At 46.0% G+C, this 7,139-nt stretch overlaps 1 pseudogene; it reads left to right on the top strand.

The window, feature by feature from the left end:
- The first annotated feature begins 2,293 nt into the window (after positions 1-2,293).
- Positions 2,294-7,139, top strand: part of LOC143388812 (death-associated protein 1-like) — a 56,497-nt pseudogene continuing 51,651 nt past the window's right edge.

Genomic DNA, 7,139 nt, shown 5'->3' with positions numbered 1-7,139 from the left:
TCCTCTCAGACCTCAGGCCATCCCATTGGTGTCTGTGACCCCCAGACCCTTGGGTCACTCCACTCTTTCCTCAGAAAGCTCCTCCTTTTACCCCAGCATTCCCTAACAATCCTGTTTGTTATTGAGTCTGAGATGCCACAGCTTATGCCTGCTATTTTATGTGCCAAAAAGGGGAAAACATTGCCAATTGAACTTTAATACAATGTTTTCTTTCAAATTCAAGTTTTTATTTTGTATTTCTTAGAAATAATTATTTTACAGTTGTTAAGACTTGAATTTTTAGTCATATACAGAAAAAGGAAAATATTTATAAAATTAATTGGTTAGGTATTCTTAAAGCTTCTCAGTTCAAAATCCAAAGCACTGTCTTCGGATTCTCTCTGTTCCTTCAAAGGTGTTAGTGAAAAGAGGACTTTGGGGCTGGATTGGTAGAATGCCTGTCTAGTATATGCGAGGCCTTGGATTCGATCCCCAATACTACAGAGGAGAAAAGTGCTTCACTGTTATTCCAGGATTTCCTTCTAAGCTGTTCTTACTGGTTTGCAATTTCTGATGTGAATGCAAGACAATGACAATGTATCACAACCATCAGGTGGCCCACAGCCATTAGTGGTAGTGAAACATGGAGGGTGAGTGCAAGATCAGTGTATGGCCAGTATCAGTGTGTGTGGCCTGACACAAAGAACTGGGCAGCCCTGAAGGAGGCATCTTCTTTGATGGAGTTTCAGAGCCAATGGAATGTATCAGTCAAGAGATCAAGGATACTGAAATAGGTTTTCAGGCCTGGGATCTGTAAGCATGTGAATGAAAGTCATACTCGTGGGCTTGCCTGTGATAGAAGGCATCCAATATGTTCTATGGTTTGACACGTTCCTCCAAGGTTCAAGTGTTGAACTTAATCCTGAATGCAACAATGCAGGAGATGGGGGCTTAATAGGAAGTGATTACGTCATGAGAGTTCTGCCCCCATGAGTCAAGTTTGCTTTTACGGGGTCACCCTTACAGTGAATTCATTAGAAGAGTTCAGCCCTCTTCCTCACCCTTTTACTTTTCACTCTGAGGTGTTGCTGCATCAAAGCCTCACCAATGTGCCATCATTGTGCCTTTGAACTTCTCAGCCTCCAGAACCAGTAGCCAAAGAAATCTCTGCTCTTTAACCCCTTCTCAGATTTTGTTGTAGCAGCAGAACACAGACAAAGACACCATCTAAGCCTAGGGAAAGGGGCGGCAGGGGCGGGAGGCAATGTTGAGACTTGGGACACTCAAATATTTAGAAATCTAGACTGCAGCCAGGATGGCCCCCAACCTGCAAGACGAGGCACTAACATGGCATCCCTGAAGCTGAAGAGGAGGATGGATGGCTTCTTCAAAGTACTGCTAAGAGGTCAAGTAGAATCAATGGAAGAGTGATCACTGGATTTGGCAGCATGGAGGTCATGTGTGACCTTGTCTAAGGGATTTCCCTGCAATTGAGGGAAAGCCGCAGGGGAGCTGACTGAAAACCAGGTTGACTGCTGGTAAGAAGGTGCGAAGTGCCGACCACTTTGAACACTTCTGTCTTTACAGACAAACATACAGCCAAGAGAGGTGATGGTGTTTCCTTCCAAGGTCTTGGGCATGTCTGAATGCTAATCCAGCCACGGAGACGGTGGCCCTGGAGTCCCTGGAGCTTCAGGGCACTGGGGAGACCCGCGAGCGAGCGCAGCAGGGAGAACACTGCTCTGAGGCGGCACCCACGCAGCTGCTAGGGAACTTGCCGTTTCTGGCGCTGCCTTTCTCTTCCTGGGAGCAGGCTCATCCTTTGCGTCCTCTCTTAACAAAATCCGACCCCCGGTCCCATCGGGGGTCTAGCTGAGGACTTCAAGACGAGACCTCAGCTCCCCACCACGTGGCCGTCCATGTGGGGACACTGGCGGGCGGAGCGGTTTCGTGGAGGAGGGAGTGTTCTCAAGCTGGGCCCTTTTTAGTCACCTGCTACTCTCCCCGTCCTCAGCCAGCCAAGACCCCTACTTCCTCTAAAACTGAAAGCCACACGCCCTCCTTCCCTTTCACTGCTCCCCAAGATCCCCAACGTGTAAGCGCGCGCAGGAGGCTGGCGGGCAGGGGCGGCCACAATGACGTAGGCGCGCCCGGTGCCGGAGGGCGGAGCGTGCCACGTCGACGCTCCTCGCCATCCTGGCTGGCTCGCCCCCTGCGCGTACTCTCGCTCTCGCATGCGCACTCTCTTCAGGTCCGCCAGCCGCGGCGGCGGTGCTGCCTCCCCCACCCAGCCCCGCGGAACTCTAGTCGCACGATGTCTTCGCCTCCCGAAGGGAAACTAGAGACTAAAGCTGGACACCCGCCCGCAGGTACTGACTCGTTTCCGCTTACTCTCGGGGGCGCCGGGCGGGGAGGCCCCTGAGGAACCGTGTGCCTTGATGCCCGAGCGCAGGGCGCAGGGGAGTGCGGGCTCCGGGGCGCGCGGTCCGCCGGACTGTGTGGGATTCCACCGCTGCCCCACCCGCTGCGGTTGGCAGACCTGGTCCCGCGCCCGCGGAGACCCGCTCTCATGACGAGAGCAACACGTAGTCTACCTGTGACCGTTGCTTGCTAATGACAACAGCCTAAGCCCAGTTGCACAACTTTACAAAAGACAGTCTGAGCTGTTATTGTTTACTAAGAATGTACAGGGCTTTTTTCTTTCTTTCTTTTTTAAAGAGTAACAAGAGTCTGTGTTTTTAATATCCGGATGATTAATTGTAGCCCAACAGCATTGGGTACTGATAAAAGAACCAAAGGGGCGGAAATCATTTTCATCATTAATCACTCAATATGACTTCTCTTACCCCACTTTCTTTCACGTTCAGCTTTTTTTCAAAGGTGCTTTAAAAAAAAGAAAGAAAATGCTAAACTTCTGAGCCAAACAAGCTAAATCCAGAAAAGAGCCATCTTTCTTAGATTACAGGAATTTAAGCAGCCTTTGGGTTCACTGGGGCCTTCTCTCTCTGCTCACAGTACTGTTTGCTCTGATGTTGTCCAGACTGGTCGATTTCCATTTCTGCTGTCCTTTCAAGGGACAGTGGATCCATATGGAAAGACACTTGGTGAGCAGATCAAAGTACTTAGGTGACAGAAGACAGGTCACATTGCGGTTTGGGGTTCTTTTAGGGTTTTAATTGCAAACGTCAGTACTAGAACACAATCTTTCGCTGACAAATCCTCGGAGGACTGAGGCTTATTTTTGTGGCACATCTATGCCATCTAATAGTGAAGAATGTGTAATCTGTCTCCCACTGTAGGACACAAATTCTCTGCCTCATTACAGGGAATAGGGACAATTCTTTAAATATGTTACACTGCAGAGGAGGAATATACTTCACTAGTGACAGCCTCCCAACAGCAACAACTTGCACTAGAGTGAAAAAAATGGCTGACTGTTCCAAGAGGACTTATCAGGACCTGTGTTAGAAAAGTGTCCCACTGTGATGGAAATGGCTTTGGGAGATTTTGCTCATAACAACAAAAACAAAGAGCTAAGGTGTTACTAAGTGATAGAGTACCTGGTGCCCTGAGTGCTATCAGTAGCACAGAAAAACAAAATACAACACCCAAGCAAAACCACCCTCGAAGAGATTTCCTTTAAGGGTAGCTCTGATCTTTAATTCCTACAGCAAGGTGTCCCTGCCCAGCTGCCTGTAGCTCTGTGCTTCTGTGTTGGGAGGAACACCTTCATTTACCCTCATGGCAGGGTTGACACCCCAGAACCTTGCAGCAGCAGTCTTCCTGAGACTGTCTACCCCCCCAGGGTAGTGAATTCATTCAAGTATATTTGCTGGAATATTACCAAATCAAAGTAGCAGTAATAAAATTGCATATATAGACATACCCATATGGAGATTTTTAAGATCAGAATTATCAACTGTACATGTTAACTCTGGGAGAAATTTTTATGCAGAATTCTAATTTTGCTTGAATTGTAAACTACAAGGCTTTTGAATTTAAAAAAATGATTTATTTATGCCTAACAAAAAGAGGCAATTTATTTGCACCTATGTATCAGTGAACTTGGGTTCCAAGTTTGGAGACCCGCCACTCCATTTCTCTGGAGTGTGAAATCCCAGGATGGCATGAAGATCTTCCTCTGGATAAATCCCAGCACACAGCCTTTGCTGGTGTGACTCTTCCAAGCTCTCAGCTGCCCTCCTCAGGATCAAATCCCCCAGGTCAGTTAACCACGGTAAACTCCAATGATTTCAGGGCACACCTCTTAACTGTGGGGCCCAAGTTTAGCAGGAGTGCTTTGGGTAGCTGTCACTGTCACACAGTATTTTCAAGGCCAATAAGACTTGGCCAGAGTTGAAGGAAAGGCCCTGCGCTCTGAGCCCAGCGGCCTAGGTAGACAGGTACTTGGAAGGTACAGTAGTTGGAAATTGCAGTATTAGCTCTGCAGTACTCCTGGGAGGCATGCTTTCCCAGTTTACAGAGGACCTGTGTGCAAGCCTCTTTTCCCAGGAAGCTCCCAATGTTCTTCAGTCTGGTGTTGCCAGAGAGTAAGCCATTCTGCCAGCCACTATAATAATCATCAAAGATAGCCAAGAGCATAAGTCATAAATTAAAATAATTGCCTTAAAAACTTTGGGAACACTTTTATTAAGTGCTTAAGTTGTATAACAATCTTGTGCTTAAATCCTTAATCAGAAATAATAAAATTCTCTTACAGTGACTGTCTTGCTGTTCTTTTTTGTGTTTTCTCTTTATTGCTCTCTGGATCAGGTCCCCCTCTTCCCTCTCCCCACAGTAGTCCCATTTTCTTTATTGCACTTGCCTCCCCCTGTCTGCCTCTCTTCTCCTGGCTTCCAGGACTGGGTCTTATTGATATTTTTAAATCCTAGGGGTCTCACTGTGCCTGGCATGAGATACTCCACAAACAGCTTTCTCCTGGGACTTACTTCAGGCCCTTTCTCACCTTCTATTCCCCAAAGAATGGTAAGCCTCCAACTTCCCTGTGTGAGACCTCTCCATTGTGTGCTAATGGTGCAAGTGGTCCCCTTCCCTCATTTAGGTTTTGGAATGAGGAAACGGCAATTGTAATTTGTTGGGTGTAATACTGTGCCAGCATAGTTCTAAGCACTTGGCAATGTCATTAAATTAGTAGTCACCTTAACATTGGGACCCTGAGGACAGTGCCATTTAAAAAAACTGTCTAAACTGTTTGGAGTATGTCTTGCTGATTCCTCTGAGCCATTGACCAGGGGACTAGCCTGAAGGGCCTTTGCTGCTTACAGCCAGACAGGGGATCCTGTTACTTTCCAGGTGCTGCCTCTGAAGGTGTGATATTATTGGGATAGTTTGTAAAGGCTTCTGGTTAGTGTGAAAGGAAGGTTCTGTGCAGATACAAAGTATCATCACTTGAGAGTGATGGATGACCTACACCACATTCTGCCAACTCTTTGCAGAAGAAATCCATTTAGTGACTGGAGACCCCACCACTGTTCTCCACTACAAAATATTTGCAGAGAAATGGGGTGAAGAATGCTTATTTTATGAGAAGTTTTGCAAAACTGGATTAGCAAAGTTAAAAGTAGTGAGATTCCTTGCCATTTCCCCCAACAGCAGCAATAGCCTTCCATAGCAGGAAGGAGGACATGATTACAAGCCATACTCTTACTTACCTCTGCCAGTCTCTGTGGGTTTTGGCAGTGATGTGAATAAACACATGTTGCTGGCCACATTCCCCTGCCCCCATTTTTCAGAGGAGCCAAAACGATGTGTCAGTGAGGTCTCTTAAGTCTGATATGATAGCATTGAATGTTACTAATGTTATATAGTTTTCTTCAAAAAGTAGGTGGCACCCCCCCCAGCATAGAACTAAGTCAAGTGAAAATATGAATATGAACCAGTTGGTAATTCATGAGTTAAGGGAGAATTTATAAGGTTGTGGGTAACATTTCTCCCTGAATTATCTTCCTGTAGGAGGGTTTTCATGTTATCCAGGCCATTCTACTGGTAGAAATGCGAAGCTTCATTGTCTTTTATTGTATTAAGCATATAGTCACAGACAGTCCAACAGCATCCTCATGTTCTCAGCTAGATGCAGGTCAAAGGTGTGCTTTTGGTTCCAGCATGCCAAGGGGAAAATATCCTTCATTTATTGTGCAGTTGTTTTGTTGTTGTTGTTGTTGTTGTTGTTTTGTTTGTTTTTTTAAGAAGCTTCTGGTCAGGCTGGATCACAGCCTTTCTAAATTTTGCTGTTGTTCCCTAGCCACCTTGGTTATTTTACACTTCTAATATCTTGTATGTGTGTCCTTTTCATTTCAGCCAATGCTCTGTGCGTTCTGACTTGGTTTTATGAATAGTTTCCCCTTCTCAACCTCAGAAGTCTTTGTATTTATATAAAGGATATTCACTTTTGTAAAAAGTACAGTAAGTGAGCTGAACAAATTAAGGTTTATTTGTTTCCTGGACGACCCTCTACAAGAAACAGTACAGAGGCCCAGACCCCTCCTGCTGCAGGACATTGCTGTTTCAAGGCAAAGCCACTACAGAGGGGGATAAGTGTGGGTCAGCATGCTTGGGGCCCGCAAGCGGCATGCTTCACTAGGTTAGTTTTCTATGACTACTATAGCAAAACACAATAACCTTGGTAGTTTAAAACCACTGTAAACTTAAAATCATTACACATGAGTGTATTTATTTAAAGTCAAATGGGAAACAGGTCACTGTGTTTGTTTTAGTAACTGCAAAATAATTCACTTCTTTATTATCTTATGATTCTGGAGGTGAGAAGTCCAAAAGGAGTCAAGGTGTCAGCTGGTCTGGTCCTTCTGGAGGCTTTGGGGAGAATGGTTCCCCTGCCATTCCCAGAGTCCAGAGGCACCCACTCAATCTGCAGAGGCCACAGTGGCTGCTTACATCTTTCTTCCATCACAGCCCCCAAACCTGACTCTTTCTCTACTTCTTGCATGTTTGAAGACCCTTGTGATCACATGGGCCATGTGGATAATGCAGGCAATCTCCTCATGTTCAAATCAGCTGATCAGCCTCTTACTCCCAGCCTTGATTCCCCCTTGCCACATAGCACATCTAAGGCCCTGAGATGAACAACACTATGCTGCCCACCAGTCACTTTTCCCATTCCTTTGTTTAAGACCCAGTTAAAT

The sequence above is a fragment of the Callospermophilus lateralis genome, unplaced genomic scaffold (assembly GCF_048772815.1).
Source record: "Callospermophilus lateralis isolate mCalLat2 unplaced genomic scaffold, mCalLat2.hap1 Scaffold_45, whole genome shotgun sequence".
NCBI classification, from domain to species: Eukaryota; Metazoa; Chordata; class Mammalia; order Rodentia; family Sciuridae; genus Callospermophilus; species Callospermophilus lateralis.
Note: the sequence above shows the minus strand (reverse complement) of the source record. Positions and strands in the feature narration are given on the sequence as shown.